Raw genomic sequence first — 25,711 nt, forward strand, 5'->3', positions numbered from 1 at the left:
GCTAATGTAACCCCAATATTTAAAAAGGGCTCCAGGGGCGATACGGGAAACTACAGACCAGTTAGCCTGACCAGTACCAGGAAAAATAGTGGAAAGTGTTCTAAATATCAAAATTACAGAACATATGGAAAGACATAGTTTAATAGAACAAAGTCAGCATGGCTTTACCCAGGGCAAGTCTTGCCTCACAAATCTGCTTCACTTTTTGAAGGAGTTAACAAACATGTGGATAAAGGTGAACTGGTAGATGTAGTGTATTTGGATTTTCAGAAGGCTTTTGATAAAGTTCCTCATGAGAGGCTTCTAGGAAAAGTAAAAAGTCATGGTATAGGTGGTGATGTCCTTTCATGGATTACAAACTGGCTAAAAGACAGGAAACAGAGTAGGATTAAATGGACAATTTTCTCAGTGGAAGGGAGTGGACAGTGGAGTACCTCAAGGATCTGTACTAGGACCCATGCTTTTCAATATATTTATAAATGATCTGGAAAGGAATACGACGAGTGAGGTAATAAAATTTGCAGATGATACAAAATTGTTCAGAGTAGTTAAATCACAAGCGGATTGTGATAAATTGCAGGAAGACCTTGTGAGACTGGAAAACTGGGCAACCAAATGGCAGATGAAATTTAATGTGGATAAGTGCAAGGTGATGCATATAGGGAAAAATAATCCATGCTATGGTTACACAATGTTAGGTTCCATATTAGGAGCTACCACCCAAGAAAGAGATCTAGGCGTCATAGTGAATAACACATTGAAATCGTCGGTTCAGTGTGCTGCGGCAGTCAAAAAAGCAAACAGAATGTTGGGAATTATTAGAAAGGGAATGGTGAATAAAACGGAAAATGTCATAATGCCTCTGTATTGCTCCATGGTGAGACCACACCTTGAATACTGTGTACAATTCTGGTCGCCGCATCTCAAAAAAGATATAATTGCGATGGAGAAGGTACAGAGAAGGGCTACCAAAATGATAACAGCTCCCCTATGAGGAAAGACTAAAGAGGTTAGGACTGTTCAGCTTGGAGAAGAGATGGCGGAGGGGGGATCTGATAGAGGTGTTTAAAATCATGAGAGGTCTAGAACGGGTAAATGTGAATCAGTTATTTACTCTTTCGGATAATAGAAGAACTAGGAGGTATTCCATAATGTTAGCATGTAGTACATTTAAAACTAATCGGAGAACGTTCTTTTTCACTCAACACACAATTAAACTCTGGACTTTTTTGCCAGGGGATGTGGTTAGTGCAGTCAGTGTAGCTGGGTTTAAAAAAGGATTGAATAAGTTCTTGGAGAAGTCCATTACTTGCTATTAATTAAGTTGACTTAGAAAATAGCCACTGCTATTACTAGCAACAGTACCATGGGATAGACTTAGTTTTTGGGTACTTGCCAGGTTCTTATGGCCTGGATTTGCCACATTGGAGACAGGATGCTGGGCTTGATGGGCCCTTGGTCTGACCCAGTATAGCATGTTCTTATGTTCTTAGAATATTCTTTTTAGCATAGTGAATAGTAAGGGGAAGCATCCTAATTCTGCTCTGCACCCATTATTAGAGGTACTTCTGTGGACACAGCATGTGTTTGCAGAATTGGAGGTGTAGGATTTCTGTTGGAGTTCTGTCTCATTCTGTATAGTTTGGGATTAATGATAACCCCAGACCTCATTCCTATATAAGAGGATTGGTTGAATGATGCTATCAAATAATTACAATAGTAGTTTTACTGGGGGATTCTATTTGTTCAGAGATTATGGTGTTTCTGTTGACGCAGTGACTTAGTGACAAGTTGATAACAAGAGGTAGCTCTATCCAAATGTTTTTCTAAACTTTTCCTTCCAATCTGAGAAAGAGCTTCTAAATCAGAACTTCTCTGTCTAAAATCCAACAGAGAAATGACTGAGCATAAAATAGTGACTGCTCAAAGTTATATTTAGCTATCAGGTTTAAAAAATAATGACGAGGTCACATTAGGATAGACTGGTTTAAAGAATGCTTCTCCTTCATTGGTCCTCTTCCTTCTTTGCCTTTTCTTACCCCTGCTCCACTCAGGCTAGCTTCAAGAGAAAATTTTGCAGTTTTTCTTGCCTCACAGACTATAAAGGATCCAAAAACAAAACAATAATTTTTGTGTTTTTTCAGACTCACCATCCATTCATTTCAGAAAGAGGCCAAACCAAAACATGGACTCATTCGCTGTCCCCCACTTGATTCAAACAAATGCACATCCCTAATGATTTTTTTTAAACTAACAGAACAGTCCTTTAGAGGTAACATATTAATGCTTTCTACCATCTCTTGACTCACTCAAGTCTGCAGAAAGAAATTTCTTTTGACAAGGCAGCAGACTATAGATATTTAAGAGAGGTTCTCATGAAGGTTTCTTGATAAATGTAGGGTAAACTATCATGGGACAGATTATGAATTGTTTTACTCCAACCAATTGAATGTAACACAATGGACTACATTTGACGAGATATCAAATCTGGAAGTGGAATCCATGCTAAAAAAATTAAATCCTGCCCCACATATAATTGACACCTTACCTACAATGGGCATAAAAAAACTAGCTAACTCAGCTTCCCCAGTACTAACAAAGATTATAAACCTATCATCAGCGGAAGGAACAAGCCAAATATACTTAAAGCTGCAATCATCAAACCAATCATAAAGAAAAAAAACAGCGACCCACTTATCCTGACCAACTACAGACCTGTTTCAAACCTACCTTTAATCGCAAAACTAATAGAAAAAACTGTTCAAAAACAGCTAGCCGAACATCTAGAGAACAATAACATACTGTACCCTTCACAACATGGATTCCGCAAACATTACAGCACAGAAACACTACTGCTATCACTGACAGACAACATTTTGAGAGGATTTGATAGTGGAAAACATTACATTCTTGTGCTATTAGACCTGTCATCAGCTTTTGATACAGTAAATCATGACATACTTTTAAGAAGATTAGAAGAAATAGGACTAAAAAACAACACAATTACCTGGTTTAGATCTTATCTATATAACAGATTTTTTCAAGTACATATGAATAACGTAATGACAGAAAAAATGAGTCTACTAACAGGAGTACCACAGGGATCAGCCCTGTCCGCGACGCTCTTTAATATCTACCTACTTCCTTTGTGCCACTTACTAGCAGGCCTAGGAATCATTCATTATATATATGCTAATGACATTCAACTAGTTCTACCCATTGATGACTCAATTGAAAAAAATGTAAATCTAGCAAACATGTACTTAGACATTATCAAGCAACTGCTAAACCAAATGTAACTAGTTATCAATATTGAAAAAACTGAATTCCTACATCTAGAACGTAAAAATATTGAGATCATACAAACTCCAATTATGCTAAAAAATAATCAGAAAATTGAACTAGCCGAAAAGGTAAGGAACCTTGGTGTAATAATTGACATGGAACTCAGCCTGAAATGACATGTATCACTGAAAGTAAAAGAAGGTTACGCCAAACTGATGGTCCACAGGAGGCTAAAACCATTATTAACACCAACAAACTTTCAAACAGTACTTCAAGCACTAATTTTTGCTAGCACGGACTACTGCAACACACTGTTTTTGGGATTACCATACACAACAATAAGACCACTCCAAATCTTACAAAACTCGGCCGCAAGAATAGTTACTGGCAAAAGGAAAAGCGACCACATCACTGAAACTCTAGCTGAATTACACTGGCTACCCATAGAACAAAGAGTACATTACAAAACACTATGCACAATACACAAATTAATTAATGAAGAAAAAGCGGAGTTGCTGAACACAGCACTGCGTGTGCACATCCCACAGAGAAATCTTAGATTGGCCAACAAAGCCCTCCTAACAATCCCTTCAGTTAGGACAGCAAAACTGACTCAAGTTAGAGAGCGGGCTCTATCATTAGCAGGACCGACACTATGAAATACCATGCCCCTCGAGATTAGACTGCAGAAAAATTTCAAACTTTTAAAAAAAAGTTTAAAAACCTGGCTTTTCAAACAAGCATTTCACAAAGAGAACGGAGATTAGAATACAGATTAATTAAGCCGGCAAAAAAAAACAACAAACAAAAAACATCAGCTCTCAGAACATAATTAATATAGATGTACATATTGTTAGTGTTGTAATGCACTGCTAATTTAAGGAAATATACAGTACAAAAGTATTTTACATGTAAGGTAAACCTTCAAGTATAAATGGACAAGTTTCATGACACTCATCAAATATTAATTATTATGTAACTATGTAACCAGATTTTGCTGGCACTATGTTATGTTTATTGATATTACCCAATTTAACTCTTAAATTTACTTTACGTGCCTATCTGTAAACCGTTGTGATGATCTATACTGAACGACGGCATAGAAAAGATTTTAAATAAATAAATGCTTTCCTGCGACCACATAAAGAAATTGTGTCTCTTGCTGAGGATGTGATTCTCAGATGTTTCTTTCATTAGCATGAATTAATATTTATTCAGAATCCAGGACTTGTTTATATAAGTTTTCTATTTGCCTGTTTATTTTTCTAAGCATATTACTTATTTTTACTACTGGATGATTGGATTTGTTGTTTCTTACTTAGTTCTATTTTGGATCTCTTTATATTTATTTATTTACAATCATTTGTTAATCGCTTAACTGATATAATCTCTCTCTAAGCGATTTATATAATCTCTCTAAGTGGTTGATAATACTAAGGACTTTGCTAGCAGGATGAGAACTAATTTGTTATTATTGAGATTTCTTTTGCTAAAATTTTGCTTCACTTCCTGGATTTCTTTATGTCATTTTTTTCCCTGTAACTTTCCACTAAAGATTTATAGAAGGGGTGTGTATGGTTATGTGCTGTGGTTGTGTGTGTATGGTTGTGATGGGGGGGGGGGGGGGGGGGGGGGGGGCGGTGTGTATATGGAGTCTGTGGAGGTGTTGTGGGGAAGGTGTATTTGGGGTGTAGGAGTGGGGGGTGTGGGGTGTGTGTGTGTGTGTAGCAGGGAGATGGCATTGAAGGTACATTTTGGTGCCATTCTTCACCAGCTACTTCAGTTATTCTTTGCCTATGTTGTTCTGTGCCACTGTACTGCAAGGGTAAGGGGTTTTTGGAACGAAGTGCTGGTCACTGCTTATATCATCTAACAGTTTCCTATAGAAAACAAGCAACATTTTTTGATGGCTTAGTACTTTGAAAATACTGCTCTGATGTTTCTAGTTTTCAAAAGATATCTAGATAGTCACATTTTCTTCCAGCCTGGAATGGGCAGCAGTCAGGTCCTTTACTCTTATCTCCTTCCCAGAACCAGCATTGAAATAGGCAGGAGCAATGTCCAATTGCTTCTACCCATGTTGGTTAAAAATGGTACCATCTGCCTAGGAATGGCGCTGAAGTAATATCATTTTGGTGCAGTCCACTGATGTGGCTGGTGTCACTTTGATGAATGGGGTGCATTTCCATGGCCCCAGCACCTGTAAAATACTCAGTCCTGGCCTACTCCAGGCAGGCCCAAAGGCTAGGCCCCAGCACCAAGTGCACCCCTATGCCTGGCCTCAGTGCCAAGCATAGCATGGGGCTAGGCCTTGTGCTGGGCCTGGCCCTTGTACAGGATCCAGCATGGGGCTAGGCTGTGGTGCTGGGCTAAGTGCTAAGCCAAGACTCTGGAGCTAGCCTGGGAGTAGACCTCAACACTGGGCCTAGTCCAGGGCTAGGCCTAAGTACTGAGCCTGTCCTAGAGTTAGGCCTTGGGGCTGAGCCCAGCTCGGGGCTAGGCCTAGACACCAGGCCTTACTCAGGGCTAGGCTGTAAAACAAAGTTGACTCGGAGTTAGTCAGTGGCACTAGGCTGCTGGAATCCTTTTTTTTAAAAAAAGCAACAAAAAATTACTGAAAAACATTTGGGTATTTTCAATGGAGACTATTTTCTGTTCATTCTATTCAGAACACCAGCTTTTAATCTAGAACAAGGGGAAAAGCTGACGGTCACTCAGCAGTGCATGGTTCGGAGAAATGTATCCTTGAAGGATACTAATGAAACAGGAGAGTTAGGACATCCCAACAGAGAGGTTCCAATAAAAGCAAACATAGTCCATGTGCCTATATGTAAAAAATCACCGGAACTAAAGATTTCCAAATTATCCCTAAGAACTGAAAAGCAGGTTGTTAATACAAACAAAAAATACACTTTGAAATGTCTGTATGCCAATGCTAGAAGTCTAAGAAGTAAGATGGGATAGTGTATAGCAGTAAATGATGAGATTGACATAATTGTCATCACAGAGACCTGGTGTAAGGAGAATAACCAATGGGACAGTGCTATATCAGGGTACAAATTATATCACAATGATTGGGAAGATAAAATTGGTGGGGGTGTGGCACTTTATGTCCGGGAGGGTATAGAGTCCAACAGGATAAAGATCATACAAGAGACTAAATGCTCAGTAGAATCTGTATGGGTGGAAGTCCCATGTGTGTTGGGTAAGAGTATAGTGATAGGAGTATACTACCATCCATTTGGACAAAATGGTCAGACAGATGATGAAATGCTAAGAGAAATCAGGGAAGCTAACTAATTTGGCAGTACAATAATAATGGGAGATTTCAATTACCACAACTTATACAAAGAGAGTCAGTGGTCAATCACAACAGTAAATCAAATAGCAAAAATGTGGAAACCAAAATATTTTAAATATATAGCCTAAGAAGGTGTCAGCAAGCCTGACGTTATATGTCTTTAACATAGACACTAACCGGTCTGTTCAATCATCCACCTTCATCAGCCTTTAATGCTTCAAAATTAATTTTTTGATTTTGAAGCATTAAAGGATGATGAAGGTGGATGATTGAACAGACCGGTTAGTGTCTATGTTAAAGACATATAACGCCAGGCTTGCTGACACCTTCTTAGGCTATATATTTAAAATATTTTGGTTTCCACATTTTTGCTATTAAATTTCAATTACCCCAATATTGACTGGGTAAATGAAACATCAGGACTTGCTAGAGACATAAAGTTCCTGGATGTAATAAACGATTGCTTCATGGAGCAATAGTTTCAGGAACCAACAAGAGAGGGAGCTATTTTAGATGTAATTCTTAGTGGAACACAGGATTTGGTGAGAGAAGTAATGGTGGTGGGGCCGCTTGACAATAGTGATCATAACATGATCAAATTTAAACTAATAACTGGAAGGGGAACAATAAGTAAATCTGCAACTCTAACACTAAATTTTCAAAACGGAAACTTTGATAAAATGAGGAAAATAGAAAAAATCTGAAAGGTGCAGCTGCAAAGGTTAAAAGTATTCAACAGGCATGGACATTGTTTAAAAATACAATCCTAGAGGCGCAGTCCATATGTATTCCACATATTAAGAAAGGTGGAAGGAAGGCAAAACAATTACCTGCATGGTTAAAAGGTGAGGTGAAAGAGGCTATTTTAGCCAAAATAACATCCTTCAAAAATTAGAAGAAGGATCCATCTGAAGAAAATAGGATAAAGCATAAGCATTATCAAGCTAAGTGTAAAACATTGATAAGACAGGCGAAGAGAGAATTTGAAATGAAGTTGGCTGTAGAGGCAAAAACTCATAATAAAAACTTTTAAAAATATATCCGAAGCAAGAAACCTGTGAGGGAGTCAGTTGGTAATCAAATTTGCAGATGATACAAAATTATTCAGAGTAGTTAAATCACAAGCAGATTGTGATAAATTGCAGGAAGACCTTGTGAGACTGGAAAACTGGGCATCCAAATGGCAGATGAAATTTAATGTGGACAAGTGCAAGGTGTTGCATGTAGGGAAAAATAACTCTTGCTGTAGTTACACGATGTTAGGTTCCATATTAGGAGCTACCACCCAGGAAAAAGATCTAGGCATCATAGTGGATAATACTTTGAAATCGTTGGCTCAGTGTGCTGCAGCAGTCAAAAAAGCAAACAGAATGTTAGGAATTATTAGGAAGGGAATGGTTAATAAAATGGAAAATGTCATAATGCCTATGTATCGCTCCATGGTGAGATCACACCTTGAATACTGTGTACAATTCTGGTCGCCACATCTCAAAAAAGATATAGTTGCAATGGAGAAGGAACAGAGAAGGGCAACCTAGATGATAAAGGGGATGGAACAGCTCCCCTATGAGGAAAGGCTGAAGAGGTTAGGGCTGTTTAGCTTGGAGAAGAGACGGCTGAGGTGGGATGTGATAGAGGTCTTTACGATCATGAGAGGTCTTGAACAAGTAGATGTGAATCAGTTCTTTACAATTTTGGATAATAGAAGGACTAGGGGGCATTCCATGAAGTTAGCAGGAGGCGCATTTAAGACTAATCGGAGAAAAGTCTTTTTCACTTAATGTACAATTAAGCTGTGGAATTTGTTGCCAGAGGATGTGGTTAGTGCAGTTAGTGTAGCTGGGTTCAAAAAATGGTTTGGATAAGTTCTTGGAGAAGAAGTCCAATAACGGTTATTAATCAAGTTTACTTAGGAAATAGCCACTGCTATTAATTGCATCAGTAGCATGGGATCTTCTTAGTGTTTGGATAATTGCCAGGTTCTTGTGGCCTGGTTTGGCCTCTGTTGGAAACAGGATGCTGGGCTTGATGGACCCTTGGTCTGACTCAGCATGGCAATTTCTTATGTTCTTAACAAACTTAAAAAATGGTCTTATTTGTTGCATGTTTTTTGCATTCATTATAAAGAAATGCAATTCCCTATTAAACTATGTTTCTTACAGAAATCTTGGCTCTTGTCCGCACTGAAACTGTACTATGCGAGTTATGCCTGTAGGTCGCAGATGGTTGCGACCACGACTACTCACATCTTGCACCATTCTCCTGCTCTCCCTGGGTCTGCTTGCAGCGCGGGCCAGTCTACACCGCCGCGTTCCTCGGGACTCCACATGGCGGCATGGACGCCACTACTTCCTCCTATGATGTTGGGCCTTCCTAGGTGTGCGTGTCACCGGCCCCGCCTTTGAAGCCTCTTCGCCAGGAACCTTGGGGTTGTCCCTGTTTGATGATGTCATCAGGACCTCTGTACTTAAGCTCCACCTTCGCCCCCAGGAAGCCGATTTGGCAACAAGTTCCGTACGTGTCTACAACTCCTGCCTTCGTGTTCCTGAGACTTCGCTTCTAGCCTTGCTCCTGGACCCTGTCTGGCACCCACTCCTCGGGGGCAGTGTGCGCTTCATGGGGACTTTCTCTTTTGGCCTACCCCGCTCCTCCGGCTGGCTCTGCGCATCCTAGGTCCTACTCTGCAAGGGCTGCCACTACTCAGATCTTCCCCGGAATACTGCGGCATCCTGTGAGTTCCTCTTCCAGGCTTCCCCGCTCCTCGGGGTTGTGCCTGCATCTACTCAAGACAAGTGATGCCTCCCGCTCCTCGGGTCATGCCTACTAACTCCAGAGACTTTCCAGAGCTTCCCCGATCTTCGGGACTGGGCTCTCATTCTTTCTGTGACTGTCATCTACCCACTCCTCGGGGTTCTATCTACACAAGACTGCCGACATCCTCGGCTCTCCGGGTTCCTGCTTACATCACTGCAGCGATCAGGTTCAGGCTTCCTTGCTATCCGGGTTAGCCTACTTCACCACATCTACGCCCACTAAGCTGTACAACTCCGCCCCTCGGGGCTGCCTTCCCGGAGAACCTCCTGCAAGGCTAGCCTTGTGCCCTCCGATCCGCGGTCTGTCTGGCTCCTCTCCCTTCAGGGTCTGACCAGGTACTACCCTCTTTCTCTGCCATCTTATGGGGGTTACCTCCTGGTCCCTGGGGATCTCTCCATTACTGTGCCCAGAGCTCCCTGCTGTGCCTGTACCTTGCTTCCTGGCGGTGCGGACCTGTGGGGCTCCTCCCCACAGGCAGTAACATCTCGCATCTCGGGCCAAGGGTCCACACACCCTCAAATCATAACAGTGCGATGTTGTCATTTGTAATCCAAAGTGCAGAAGTCACTGCCATTCATGGTCTTGTCAAGAAATGTTGGTCAGCCTTCCTGCTCCCTCAATCCATTTGCAATGCAAGGAAGTTGAAAGGACTCACGGTCGCACGGATAAAGTGTGCCACCCGTTCCTGTGTTGTAGCATGACCTTTGTGCAAACTATATGTCATATCCAGTTTAGAGCGCCCCCTAGTAAGTACCAATGAAAGAGCATGGACCAAGAACCACCACACAGCAGTCAAGCATATTTCTTATGCATATGTACATATACAGATAGAGATATATAGAGAGAGATGTTATGTTAGAGAAAGAGACAAAAATATTAGTATAAATCAGTGTTTATTTTGTTTGGGTTGGATAAGTGAGTTGTTCTGGTGCCAATGCTGATTTTCTTTTTTATAAAAATTATGGATTCATCAGATATTGTACAATTGAATAAGGATCATAATCAGCAAATATACAGTAAAATAAAACCCATTTTAAATAGCATGTATGGTAGAATGAAAAAATGCCATTTATTAGAAAGAAACTTTGTCAGATTTATTTATTTCCAGCCACTCTGGCATCCGGTCTCTTTACTGCATAGTATTTAATATGACAGAGTTTATTTTTGTTGTAGGGTACATTTTATCACCCAAAAGGGAAATTTAGTTACCACAATTTCTCATGCATCTGATCCTATGTCTTACATTGTAACACATGGTTTATTTCATGTGTCTTAATAATTGACTCCCCATATGCCTATGTACCATGTGGCTTATATAATTTACATGTGCAATCTACATAATTCAAATGACTTTCACAGCAGCCCCCATATGTTTTACATTTTAATTTTACATTAGGGCATATAACAAATTTCGTAATTGCTGTAAGTCAGTACTGTGTCTGCAAATTAAATAAACAAAGATGAGTGATGCACCTACCTAGTCCAGGCACTAGGGCAGGGGTGGGGAACCAAACACCAGTCAGGTTTCCAGGATCTCCCTGATGAATAGGCATGAGATACATTGGGGGAAGGGCATGAAAGCTATCTCATGTGTATTCATTAGGAAAATCCTGAAAACCTGACCAGACGTTCCTCACCCCCTTCACTAGGGAATGGCAATGTTTTACCCAGATGTTATCAAGGCTTCAGCTCTTGCACTTCAGGAGATAACTTTCAAAAGGACTTTTTCAGTGGTGATTTACTTGCAGAAATCTCCCTTTACAAAACGGCGTGACCAAAATGCCTGTAAAATTGTGCACCCACAATGTATTTATGCCTATAGGGGAGAGGCATTCTGGGTGGCAGAGTTTGGGTGAGATTGGGACCTGGGAACATTCTTTTTTTTCTTTTTTTTTTATAAGGTTGTGTATAAATTCTCTTGGCAAAAACTATGTGCACCAAATAGCAGGTGTAATTGTGTGCACACCATTTTGCTGGGATAATTTTCAAAACAAACTGACATATACATTTGCTTTGGAAATTAGTGTAACTTGTGTGCTTAACCACCTGCAAATCTAAAATGGCCTCCTTATTTATTTATTTACAAGATTTTTATTTCACTGTCTCTGAGAGATTCTGTCCGATGCGGAGTACAACAAGGTAAAAACAATTTAAAAATACATACTTTACATAATAAAAAGAACATTATATTTATTTATTTAAGCGTTTTATATACCGTCATTCCAAAAGATGATCACAATGGTTTACAAAAGCAACATTCGTATTATAGGTCAACAAAACACATACAGCCGAATTTTAAAATGGCCACGTGCGTAAAAAATTGGTGTTATGTGCGTGGCCAGGCCTTGCATGCACTGCATGCATTTTCAGAGGAGCCCGGTCACATGCGTAACCCCTGTTACACGCAGAAGTGCCAGGCCTAGAGGTGGGGAGGAGTGGTTCGGAAGTGGGGATGGGCGGGGCTGGAGGCAGTCGGTACAGCGGCCATTTGCCACAGTGCTGGGAAAGCGCACGCCAGCAGGCTGCTGGCACGCACAAGTTGCTACTGCTCCTGAAGAGGAGCAAAAGGTAAAATAAAAAATTTGGGGTTAGATAGGATAGGGATAGGGATAGGGGGTGGGGAGGAGAGGAGGAAGAAGGTCAGTTAGGTGGGTTGAAAAGTTCTCTCCCAGTCCGCACCTTTTAAAATCTACCCCTTAGTGCATTAGAGTTGTCTTTGGATACTTTATATTACTCATTATTTCTTGTACATTCTTCTAACATTGACTATGTTTTTTCTAATATTTAGTTCTCTGCATGTTGATATATTATGTTAGATCATACGCATTTTTGAAGAGCCAGGTCTTCTGCTCACGTTTGAAACTCTTTCTTTCTGTTAACAGACATAACGCCTCTAGTAACGAATTGCAGTTTAGGGCCTGCTATGGAATACATTTGGTCACTTATTTGTGTTAGATGTGTATTTCGCATTGTAGGCACAGTTATTTTGCAATCTTAGCGTTTGCTGTGTGGTGTGTATGTTTGGAGGTTCACACCTGTTAAGCAGGGTTTCAGTTGTTGATGATGTTAAAAATTAGTATTAGAACTTTATAATGGATTCTGGCTTGTACTGGCAGCCAGTGCAGAGCTATCAGTGAGGGGGTGATGTGGTCAAATTTCCTTGCCTCTAATAGAAGCCTTGTAGAGGCATTTTGTAGTAACTGTAGCGGTTATAGGGTCCAGAGGATAGGCCTAGTAATAGGGAGTTGCAGTAATCTATATTTGAGAAAATTAGTAGGGATGTGCATTCATTTCATACGTTTCATACATTTCCTATACAAGCATGTAATATGAAACGTATGAAACATATGAAACGAATGCACATCTAATTGACATGTAATGGGAAACATATGAAACGAATTAAATGAATGAAACGAATGCACATCCTTAAAAATTAGTGCTTGCATTATACTTAAAACTGTATAAAACCATCTACACATACATTTCTACAAACCTCTTATCAGAGCTCTTAAAGACTACTCAACATAAGCCTCTTGAAATAGGCGTTTTTTTAACCCTTCCAGAACTTCATTATATCAGATTCTTTAACACCTCGGGAAGATTATTCCACAATGTGGGCCCCAATACTGAAAATGCCCTTTTCCTCCAGCTTACTAAGTGGCATTGTCTATTAGAAAGAGCAATCAAGTGCTTTTGCTCACTTTTGCTTACACCTCATCAATAGCAGAAGTAAGTTTGTGCTGAATTGAACCGGATGCGCGCCGCATTCGCTTCACTACAGACATGCATATCTCTTGGCCCCACCCCATAACACCTATGATCCACCCCAGAACACTCCTTTTTTCCCCCGATGCGAGATATTTGTGGATCGGTATTTGTGCACGTATGTGGCAAGTTTATAAAATTGGCCAGGCACAAATAAGCGATATATGCGCGTGCAGCTCCCAGTTTTGGCCCGCATATCGTTTTTAAAATTCACTTTTAAGAGGGTAATTTTGTAGCAGTCTACATAAGAAAATTGGTAAAAATGTGCATAAGTTACACCGATATTTGAAGCAAACTTATTTGCGTGTGTTCACTTTGAAAACTTATCCCCCCAAAACTACCTGCACTCAACTGAATCGACGAAAATGCACTGAGAAAAAGTGTACATGCTTTTGAAAATCCAAAAGTATGTTTGTAAGTCCAAACCCCTCTTCAGCTTTGCCCCCAGAAATGCCTTCACTCAGTTTATATGCGTATCTGGCAAACAATTTTATAACAAACCATTTCTGCTGGTAAAGCACTGTTTCACCCATGAAAATGCTTTCGAAAATTACCTTACCTATTAAGTTGTAATGTACTCATAAACATTGCTTTCTAAAACTTTTTTTAACTAGAGTTTTATTATATAGGCCTCTTTGTGTCACTTTTATCTATAGAACTGTACCCCTCAAGTGCCCTTATGAAATCCAAAATTGAGCCAACATATTGAGGATTGAACGACCTGGATCTCCTGGATACTGGCTAAGGATATAAGGTAATGAAACCTACTTCCCAAGGGAGACAGAGGTTAAAGAGCATGCTACCATTTAAGTGAACTACAGCAGAGAAAAAAATGAGGACAATGCAACTATGTAACTTGCCACCAGCCCAGGAAACCCAGAATGAGATTGAAAAGGTTGCCAGATCCCTTACTGTGAAGGTGCCTAAATGATCATTGAATAGATGAGTCAGAAACTCAGGGAGGGGATCTGCCAGGTCAGTCCCGGACCCAGGAATACCCTAAGAGGTAAGCGGTCAAGGGGGGCGTTATAGTAACCTGCCCTTTTTTTTATCTATATCTCCTAAGCTTTGTACCAAGTAGTGATCTGGTGAAGGAGTGGCCTAGTGGTTAAAGCAATGGATGGGAAACCATGGTTCATATCTTACTTCTTCGGCTGATGCTCCTTGTAAAACGTAGCTAAGTCACTTTATCTCCCACTACTTCAGGTACCCTACTTAAACATAACGTTCTTGGTGCATGTACTTATTGTACCTGAATTATTAATTCTGTAAGTTGCCTTTAGTATTAGTTGGAAAAGTGGGTGGAAAACTTGAAATCTATTTGGTATTTTTGCTAGTATAATGGTTGTAAATAAATAGTTTTGGCAACCACTGATGTTGGTAAGCATGTTTCTCTGTTATGCTGTCCTCTTGGATTTTAGGGGCACAGTTCATAACGGGGAGGATTTTCAAAGGGTTACGTGCATAAGATACGCGCGTAACCCCCGAAAAGCTGCCCCTGCACGCACCAAGCCTATCTTGCATAGGCTCGGTGGTGTGCTCAAGCCCCGGGACGCTCGTATGTCCTGGGGCTTGCAAAAAGGGGCAGGGGAGGTCTGGGGCGGTCCGGGGTACGGGGCGGGACCTGAGCCTTCAGGCACAGCGTCCATTTGTTGCTGTGCCTGGGATTGTGGGCCGGCTGTTGGCCAGCGCGCGTAAGTTACGCCTGCTGGGAGGCAGGCGTAACTTCAACAAGGATAAGGGGGGGAGTTCTAGGTAGGGCTGGGGGGCGGGTTAGAAAGGTTAAGGGAGGGGAAGGTGCGGGGGGTGGGGTGGGGGCGGAAGGAAAGTTCCCTCCGAGGCCGCTCTGATTTCAGAGCGGCCTTGGAGGGAACGGAGGCAGGCTGCACGGCTCGGCGTGTGCAAGTTGCACAATTGTGCACCCCCTTGCGTACGCCGACCCTGGATTTTATAACATGCGCGCGGCTGCATGCGCATGTTATAAAATTGGGCGTAGATTTGTTCGCGCAAGGTTGTGCGAACAAATCTGCGCCCGCGCGCAGGTTTTAAAATCTGCCCCAATGTGCACAAGGCAATTTCCCTTTACATATAAAATGCCCCATAGAATTCTATTTATTTCCCCTTGCACCTGGGTTTGCATGTTATGAAGAAAGGATGTGTTAAAAGTTAACATTTTTGCTTAGCGAACAATTTAATTAGAAGTAATCATTTTTCACCTTTTGGCAAAAACACTTCCTATGTTATAATGTAAATAGTACTGAATTCTTGTGTAATGGAAAATCATAAGTGTAATGCTCACATGCTTCTACACATATGTAGAAAAGCAATGGCTTTGTTTGGCAAACTTTGCAAGGGCAAAAACTTAAATTGTGTACTTTTAGCTGTTGGTGCATAACATTTTGCAAATACGTAATTTATGAGAGCTGTTTTAGGTGTTAGGATTCATGGCTTGCGGGAAGGCCCTCCAAGTCCCTGGACTCATTCCAGACACTTGCAGACTCCTCCCCGCAGCTGGACACCATCAGTCTCCCCTCATGTGACACTTCCATGACTGTCACTCCTCTGGTCTTCATTAGGTGCGCGCATGCCCAACCGTGTGCTACTTAAAGGGCCCATAGTGGGAAAATGCCCGCAGCACTCCCTGAAGATATCATCATTTCAGCACTATATAAGGGCTCCCCAGACTTCCCCTCCTCGCCTCAGCAACAGGTCTCCTGCCTAGCAGAATATGCCAAACCAATTGGCAAGACTGGGCGAGGCTGAACTGAAGGCAAGGCTGGGTGAGCTGGACTGGAAGTCAAGGCTGGAATTGCAGGAATGCTGTAGCAAAACATTCTGCTAGGCAGGAGACTCATTGTTGAGGCGAGAAGAGGAAGTTCAGGGAGCCCTTAAATATCCAGCCTTGCCTTCTAGTCTGGCCCCATCTGGCTTGTCTTCCTTGTTGTTTCTTCCAGTGTCTTTTGTGTGTCCACATCCACCCTCAGCTTGTCACTCCAGATCTTGACCTCTTGCATGGACCTGACTACGATTCCCTGCTGCCTGGACCCGACCCTCTGCGAGGACCCAATTATTCTTGCCCGCTGCCTGCCTCGACCTTGGCCCATTTCTGATTGTGTTAAGCTTCTGCCTTAATTGTCTCTGGACTCTAGCTACAATCTCCGCCCCAGGGCCCTGCCTAAATCCTGCCAGCCATCAGAACCCAAGGGGAGGTGGCTGATATAGATGAAGCTCCAGTCTGGCCTGTTATTGAGTCTGTTCGCCAGCTGCTGGTATAGTCCTCGTAGGTTCTTCTTTGAGATTACGTCAAATATGCTGCAGCACTAAGGACTCACACACCCACCTCTCCTTACAAGTTGCTGAGGCCATGAGCTCATCAAATTTGTTCCAGGTCTCTGTCCTGGCTGTGATAGCCCACCAGTTGCGACAGCAGTAAAATCAACTGGATCAAATCACCAGCTTCCTGTGGGGCATGACTGCCCCTCCACTTCCTGTTATGCCAGTTCTGACTATGCCGGCCCAGCCTAGTACTTCCACCCTTCATCTGCCTCACCTTCTAGGTATGAAGGGGATCCCCTAAAATGCTGGGGCTTTCTCAACCAATGTTGGATGCAATTTGAGTTGCAGGCACCCTTATATTCAACAGACTGAGTCAAGGTAACTTATATTCTTTCATTGCTGGGCGGCACCATGCTGGTTTGGGCCTCACCCCTTTGGGAAAGGGATGATCCAATCTTGGGGAACCTGGCATGCTTTCTATGAGAGTTTTGAAAGATGTTCGATGAACATAACCTCCAAGGCATCAGAAATCCTACAGATTAAGCAAGGCTCCCAGTTGGTGGGAGAATATGCAGCAAGGCTCCCAGTTGGTGGGAGAATATGCTGTGCATTTCTGCACCTTAGCCTCTGAACGTCAATGAGGCAGTGACAGGCTTGATTGGAGTTTTTGCCAAGGACTCTCAGATCACATTAAAGATGAACTGGCTGCTCGGGAGGCCTGTTTATCCTAGCTGTACGATTGGACCTGAGGTTCCAAGAACATGCCAAAGAGAGAGGCTTGTTATATCTTTGTAAAAATGTGAACCCTGGGCCGAGGTGAGAGGTGTCTCTGCCCTCAGGGAGGAGCCCTATGAGCCTCACCGTTGGTAGAAGTGGTCTCAGTGTTATTAGACACAGCTGTGGAATGGAGTTTTTATTAATTAATTAATTAATTTATTTACTAGATTTTAATATACAGATCTTCAAGACAATGTCTTATCATACCGGTTTACATCAAACAAGGGAAAACCAGTTAAATAGGCGAAGAAAAGTTATATAACAGGGTGGATAACTTGGAACAAATTGGAAATGTAAACTTATTTTAACATAGAGCTAGTATAAAAGTGAGAATAACTTAAATGGATATAGCTATAGCGATAACAATGAATTGACATCAGGTAATTTGTTGGGAATACGATAAACGGAAATGAATCGGATCTTGAGGATCTCAATAGAAGACTGCAATAGGAGACAGAATTAGTGTCTTGGAATTATTTGAGGCTAGGCCAATTATGGGTAGGCTTGTTCGAATAGCCAGGTCTTCAGTTTCTTTCTGAAGGTGAATGGACATTGTTCCTGGCGGAGCTCTGGTGGTAGTGAGTTCCAAAGAGCGGGTCCGGCTGTGGAGAATGCCCGTTTCCATATTGAGGGGTGAAGTGTGGATTTGGCATGGGGTGTATGAAGGGATCCTTTGTAGGCAGTTCTGATTGGTCTGGTGGAGGAGTGGAGGTTGAACGGGATTTTGAGCTGGAGTGTGTAATTATGGTAGATGTAATTTTGGTAGATGTAATTTTGAGCTGGAGTGTGTAATTATGGTAGATTAAGAAAGAAGAAAGGCATAGCCTGCGGAGCGGGAGGTGCAGTAAGTACAGTTCAGAGTAGAGGGGAATACCCCAGTGATGATACCTCCGATGAGAAGATCCAGTAGTGGCCCGCAGAGCGGGGTACGCCGAAAAGATGTCTCAGTAGTAGTGAAGAGATGGTCGTCTGAGGTGCAGGAACCCCAAGAGGATCCTGTAGCGATGGTGTAGTAATGGCCTGCAGCACAGGATATATTGGAGTGACTCCTACTGGGGATGAAGCAGTAGTGGCCCGAGGCACGGGGTACACCGAAGAGGATCTCACGAGGAGGTTGGGTACAGATGAAGTTCGTAGCAGAAAGGTACTCACAGTAGATAGTTCCAGGAGAGATCCCGGGGAGCGGGATCAAAGAAGTCCAAGGCAGAAGGCACTCCGAGGAGTGGGTAGCCGGAGACGAGGTAGGGCCCCTGAGGAGCGGGTACCCGGAGCGACTCACGCCAAGTGTAGAGTCTGGAATCGGAAGTCCAGGAATGGAGCGGAATTCAGCAATGAGGGAATTCCTTGCTAACTCGTAGAAGCATAGGGCCAGCCAGCTTAAGTACAGCAGGTAGATGACATCATCTGGAGAGGACGCCCCCGAGGTTCCTGCCATGACGTATACAAAGGTGGCCCATGCACACTCATGCAACTAGGTAATTCCTGTTTCAAGATGGCGGTCGGCAGCACCCACACCGTCCCAGGAACACCAGGCAGGTTGGCGGTGGTTGGCGGAGGCCGCCACTCTTCCAGGAAATGAGAAGGCAGAAAAGAAAGAGGTGAGCATTAGTGGTCGCAGCCGTCTGAGATCGACGGACGTAAAAACCAGCATCCTGGTACCCAACTTCCAGTAGCTTGTGGAATCCATGCTGTCTTCAGAACCTGCTAGCTTCCAAGAAGAGCCTATATAGGTGGATTGTTTCAAGCTATCTTTAGACGAGAAGCAGAGGCGTCGTTGGCTCCAATTGTGCTTGTATTGTGGTACATTAAAGCACTTCGCTGACTGTTGCCCAGTCAAGCCAGAAAGACTCCTGAATCTTGGTGTGGAGCAAGAGACCATCCTAGGCCACCCCTGCATATCTCCCAAATTTATTGTACCTGTATGTCTAATTTGGAGACACCCACATTAACGCTCAAGCATTCCTTGACACCGGAGTTGGAGGAAATTTTACAAATAGTCTCTGGTACAGCATTTTGGAATTTCAACAGTTCCCTTAGATTCTGCAATCACAATTTCATCAGTCCATGGTGATCCTTTACCTGGGTGTCTTTTGAAGTCCATGATTCCCCTGTCCATGCAGACTACCACCCTACATGGGGAACAGATCTCTCTACCTAAAACAATTACGATATTCAGTTTTTCGTTCCATACAAATCCTCAAGGTCAGACACACTCTCCACTATCGCTTTATATATAAACACTGTTAACAGTTGGCTTTCATACAGTCATCTTAAGCTAAACCCCAACAAAACAGAAATTGTTTATTTAACCTCAATTGCTATTGCTAACCCCTCAAATGGCCCACCACCTCATCTACAGATAAATGGTACTTTCATACCCATCTTATCTCAAGCTTGAAACTTAGGTGAACTGCTAAATTCAGACCTTTCTTTATCACAACACATCTCTCAGACTGTCAAAAACTCCTTTATTCAAATTACATATGCTTAAATGCTTATGTCCTTTCCTTTTCTTCGCATTGTACTTCAATCTCTAATTTTCTCGGGCCTCGATTACCGTAATGCAGTTTATCTAGGACTTCTAGATTCCGCAATTCGACCTCTACAACTAATCCAAAATTCAGCTGCTTGTATCTTGCTTGATTCACCCTCAAAAAAATCACATTAAACCAATCATATTTTCTCTGCATCTGTTATCTATTAAGTTCAGAATCACTTGCAATATATTATCTATCATTCATTCTCTTTTACATAATCCTTCCTCAATTTGGCTCTGCTTCATTCTCCGGATTTATAAACCATCTAGACATTTAAGATCATTAAACAAAACTTATTAGATGTTCCACCCATTCGATTAGACAGATTAGATATTACCAGAAAAAGAGCTTTCTCTGTCGCCAGTCCAGTTTTGTGGAACTTCTTACTAATTATGCTCTGTCAAATTACAAATGCTAAGGAATTAAAAAAATCTCTAAAAACATACCTATTTTCAAAAGCATTTGATTACCCGTCTACAGAACACACTTAGCCCCTTACATTAGTCATTTTGCTCAGACATTGCCAATATTCTTCTCTATTCGCTTCCTTCTACTTTCTAAGATTTCTATTTAATTTTTCTTATTTTTAATCTTACTTATTTATAATTTTATGTATGTACCTTTTTTTCTATCTTAAAACCCGTTATTGTTTTTAATTTTATTATATACCACTTTGACCAATATTTTTATTGTAAAAACGGCATATAAATGTTTTAAATAAATAAACAAACAAACAAACATCATTCTAGGTCTGCTCTAGCTTTGTCAACGCCAGCCTGAAGTTGACTGGCAAACTCTTCAGATTTCTGGTTGAGGTCCCCGCTGCCAAGAAAGGGGTCTGCCCAAAGTTCAACCTGGAATCTCCCTGGCAAAGACTCTGGTTCATGATTTGCTTACTCCACCCACCGCCCTCATGGACGTTGCTAATTACCAACTCGTCCCAAGTCTTGATACAGGAGATTCAAACCTTCCCAAAGTTGTTTGCTTGTATTTGGATTCCTGTCCTCTTCATCTATGGGCTAGTGGGTACCTTCATCCAATGCTTGCCTGGGGTGCTGTGACACAGTGATTCTGCCAAGATGAGTACTTTCAGGGGCGAAGTTTCTGTGAGCCAGTACTGAACCTACTGGCTTCCTGATTTGGCCATGGAAACACGGGAGATTTCTTTATGGACCCAGAGCCAGAGAACTGGGAGGGCTTTAGAGGGGGATACTGTTAGCATTCATAGCCCACAGGAAGGTCCCATGAGCCACTGGACTCACCCCAGATGCCGCTAGATTCCTCCCCGTGGCAGGACACCACCAGTCTACCCTCATGTAGCATGGACACTGCCATGAACGCTGCTCCTCTGTTCTGTCTTTAGCACCTTTGCACCTGACTGCACACTATTTTTAGGGCCTGTGGCAGCAAAATTCCAATGATGCTCACGTATGATGTCAGCACCTCAGCCCTATATAAGGGCTCCCCAGACTTGGCCTCCTCCCCTCAGCAACGGGTCTCCTGCCTAGCAGGGTGTGTTGCTACAGTGTTCTTGTGATTCTAGCCTTATCTTCCAGTCTGGCCTCATCCAGCCTTGCCTTCCAGTCCATTCTCATCCAACTTTGCCTTCCAATCTAGCCTCACCTAGCTTTGTCTTCCAGTCCAGTCTCGTCCAGTCTTGCATTCCAGTCTAGCCCTGTCCAGTTTGTCTTCCTTGTTGTTTCTTCCAGTGTCTTCTGTGTATCCATGACTACCCTTGGCTTGTCATTCTGGATCTTGACCACATGTTTGGCTTGACCATAAGAACATAAGAAGTTGCCACACTGGGTCAGACAGAGAGTTCATCAAGCCCAGCATCCTGTTTCAAACAGTGGCCAATCCAGGTTACAAGCACCTGCTGCCTGTACCTTGATCTCTTGCTTGGATCTGACTGTGATTCCCTGCTTCCTGAACCTGACCCTTTGCCTGCACCCAACTATTTTTGCCCGCTGTCTGCTTCATCCTTGACCCATTTCTGACTCTGTTAAGCCAGTTGTCTAAATTGTCTCTGTATTCTAGCTATGATCTCTGTCCCAGCACTCTGCCTAAATCCTGCCGGCCACCAGAACCTAAGGGCTTAATCCATGGGGAGGCAGCTGGTATAGGTGAAGATCCAGTCTGGCCTGTTATCGAGTCTGTTTGCCAGCTGCCAGCGTAAGCATCATGGGTCCTTCTATGAGGCTGCATCAACTATGCTGCAGCATTAAGGACTCACACATCCACCTTTCCTTATATTAGGTTTCAGTAAAGAGACCATGGTTTGTGCTGATCAGCTTTGAGAATCTATTGTGTATAGTACTTCCAAATACCGGAAGGCAAAAGGGGCAGCAAAGTCTTGCAAATGGTACTGATTGGGTGAACTCATGCAGGCAAAACTGGGAGACTGAGGCAAATGAAGGGAAAGCCAGCTTAAAAAAGTAGAACTAATCATGAAACATCTTTCCCTCAAGGAGGCAATGTGTATATTTATTCTGATTTTCACATGTGCTTTCTGAATAGAAATACAGTTTCAGAATTCCTTAGATTTGGTTGATGATGAATAACTGGTTCTGTTGATCCCAAAACATTTATTAGTTTGAATTATGCATTAAAAAGTCTGTTTCAGAACTGTAATAAAAGAATATTCATATATGAATAATTAAATGCTATATATTTGCATTCAGCGTTTACACCATTTGACTGTGTGCTTGGCACGCTCATCAATTGGAACAGTAATTTGAATATCCAATTTCAGCCTTCGTTTAAATTGATAATTGAATGGTTGAAACAGAGTCTTGTTCAGACTTTTTGGGACACCAAACAGTATGTTTAATCCCGGAAGCATGCTTTGTGATTTAAAGGTTTATGGGAATCAAAAGAAATTATGAAAAACTGCAGAGTTTATTGTTCATTAATATAAACAAGCGACAAGGTGACTGAAACTAATTGGCCTTCACAGGTGTTATAAAAAGATAGGAAGTAAGAGAATAAAAACGACAGAAAAAAAAGCCAGCTATAAGACGGAAAGAAAGCAGATGAGAAAAGGAAGAAAAAGCAATAGAGATAACAGAAAAGTGGATGATACTAAAAGGTATTTGCATTATTTTCTATCTCTGCCAGAGAACTTTATTACATTATAAGAAAATTACTTTCTATGTTGTGCATGAAATTAATTTCAGACAGAAACATTTGTGAAACAGGGGCAGACGGGGGAAAACAGAGGAAGAAATAGAAAAAAGAAAGGAGATAGAGAAGGGAGTAGGGAAAGGGAAGAGATGAGAGAGAAACAAAGAGTAGGAGAGAAGACCCAGAGGCAGTGTGAAGAGTGGAAGGACAATGAGAAACAGAAAAAGAGATGGGGATAGAGAGAGAAAACGCTGGGGTGTGTGTGTGTGTCAGAAGAAACGAAAAGAAAAAAAAAAGCAAAACCAAGAAAAAGAGAATCAGGACAAAAAGGACAGGGGGAAAAAAAACCACAAAATCACAAATATGCTAAGTCATCTGATTCTCAAACGTGGGAAATAGAATCCCTTAATGTTACAGGATTCTCTCTTGATGAATTTTCAGCCAAATACAGCTGGTCAGGGTTTGCCTGGCTATCAGGTCGATCCAGTAAAGTGTGCTCCGTCGGAGCGCACTGTCACCCTGCTCTGGACGCGTGTTTTCCCTTACCCCTTATTCAGTAAGGGGAGGAAAACACGCGGCCCACCCGTGGCACCTAATTGCGCCCTCAACATGCAAATGCATGTTGATGGCCCTATTAGGTATTCCCGAGCGATCCAGTAAGTAAAATGTGCAGCCAAGCCGCACATTTTACTCTAAGAAATTAGCGCCGCCCAAAGGTCGGCGCTAATTTCTTCCGGCGCCAGGGAAGTGCACAGAAAAGCAGTAAAAACTGCTTTTCTGTGCACCCTCCGACTTAATATCATAGCGATATTAAATCGGAGGTCCCCAAAAGTAAAAAAAAGTAAAAAAAAAATAAAAAATTTTTGAATTCGGCCCGCGGCTGTCGGGCCGAAAACCGGACGCTCAATTTTGCCGGCATCCGGTTTCCGAGCCCGTGGCTGTCAGCGGGCTCGAGAACCGACGCCGGCAAAATTGAGCGTCGGCTGTCAAACCCGCTGACAGCCGCCGCTCCAGGCCAAAAGGAAGCGCTAGGGACGCGCTAGTGTCCCTAGCGCCTCCTTTTCCTCGTTTGCACCGCGTCGCCTAATTTAAATACTGGATTGCTCGCACCGGCGAGGGGCCGGTGCGCGCGCCGGGAGAGCGGGCGTTAGTCCGCTCTCCCACGGACTTTACTGGATCGGGCTGTATATTAGCGAGAGCTATTTGTGCAGCCAGAACTGCCCAGCTAATTTGTAAACCTGCCTTGGGACTATCCCCCGAGTCACCTCTCTCTCTCTCTTTTTTTTTTTTTTTTGGGCCCATCCAGATTTGGCTACCTGTTGATTCTAGGTGGTGAAATTTAGCAGGGGAGGGGAGCAGAGGAATTTTTATCCAGCTTAACTCCCGAACTTAGCCGGTTAAACCTTTTGAAAATCGGCCGCATGGGCTAAACAATCTTTCATGCTTCTTTTCTACAGGCACCCAAGGAGAACTCTAAAACACTGCCAGACGGGATTTTTTTTTGCAACTTTGCTGCGTAACAAAAACTAAAAATGGAGCAGGATTTTCTGGTTTCCCTGGAAGGTCTGATATACTGAAGATTTTCTGACAGACTCTAAGAAAGAAATTTGCAACAGGATCATAATGACTTTGTAAAAAAAATAAAAATAAAAAATGCAGACAGTGGCCATAAGCTTATCTTCTTCTTAATCACTCTTTTATTTCTAATAGCAAGGCTTAGGCTCCCAGCATGTTTCAGAAATGCAGTGATGCTGAATGTGCCTCCCAAGCATCAAAGGAACTTATTAACTGAGGCCTTGTGGCTGGGTCTTAACTGATACCAAGTTTAATCAACAAAAAATAGCTTTAGTGTTCCTCACCTTAAAACACAGGATTATCTTGTATATTCTGTACATAATACCTGGAGTCTGAAAAGATAAGAGCTGGAGCAGCATGTTTGGAGAAGTCAAGGGACAGAGCCCTTGTTGCAGATGCATCAGCTGTAGAGATTCTTCTCCAAGCACGAGATTCTTCTAAACTTTTCAATCTACTTTCCTTAAATAAAGACTTAAGGTGATTGCTGGGAATTCTGGTCAAGCTGGATATGGAATAGTAAGCAAGGAGCAAGCTTTTACTCTCTGGATGGATTTGATGATATTCTTTACCGGATTCTTAAGGGACGTTCCCTGATAGAAAAAAAAATGGGTCACCCAGTGAGGTAGGGTCTCAGTGTCCTCATGCGCTACGTCTACATGGCCTGTTTTTGAAAAAGGAGGCGAAAGCAAACAGATGGCACACTGTTGTATAGATACTGATAGCAGGGGACAAGGCTAGGCCAATCAGGAATGAACTGAGCTTTATTGGTGGGGGAATATCACAGTATTGCTGTGGTTACCTATTAACTAAAACCCGCTAATTAAGAGCCCAGTTTATAAAGGCTGTCTTCTCATTCTGGGATAAAATCGGAATACCTCAGGCCCTGTGTATGAAAAGGGTTTCTGGTAGGAAGCGAGGAGCAGGCAGAGCTGCTTCAGCCTGGAGGAAGTAACTGCACTGACAAGAACTGCAAGCCTAAGAGACCTTAGAGAGCAAGAAGAAAGAAGATATCAATACTCAAAGCCATTTAGACGCACAAACCACAAGACGTGTGTCCAAATGGCAATGTTTTGAATATTGAGCACTTATTGGGCTGGATTTTGGCTGGATAAGTCATTATCCGGCTAAAATGTAGCCGAATAAAGAAGGCATTTCAGGGGCGAGTTGGGGAGGACAAGTTGACCAGCCGATTTTTAACCTTAACTAGCTAAATTAATCAGATAACATCAGACCTGCTTTGGAGCCGGTCTAAAGTTAT

General features: G+C 42.3%; 1 long non-coding RNA gene across 1 annotated transcript in view; it reads left to right on the forward strand.

Annotated features, from left to right (window-relative positions):
- Positions 1-24,463, forward strand: part of LOC115091728 — a 38,454-nt gene extending 13,991 nt beyond the window's left edge. Inside the window, exons 2-4 of the long non-coding RNA XR_003856804.1 lie at positions 13,822-13,919; positions 22,712-22,843; positions 24,336-24,463. This is a non-coding gene — a long non-coding RNA (uncharacterized LOC115091728). The remainder of the gene's footprint in view (positions 1-13,821; positions 13,920-22,711; positions 22,844-24,335) is intronic.
- The last annotated feature ends 1,248 nt before the right edge of the window (positions 24,464-25,711 follow it).

The sequence above is a fragment of the Rhinatrema bivittatum genome, chromosome 5, assembly GCF_901001135.1.
Source record: "Rhinatrema bivittatum chromosome 5, aRhiBiv1.1, whole genome shotgun sequence".
NCBI lineage: Eukaryota > Metazoa > Chordata > Amphibia > Gymnophiona > Rhinatrematidae > Rhinatrema > Rhinatrema bivittatum.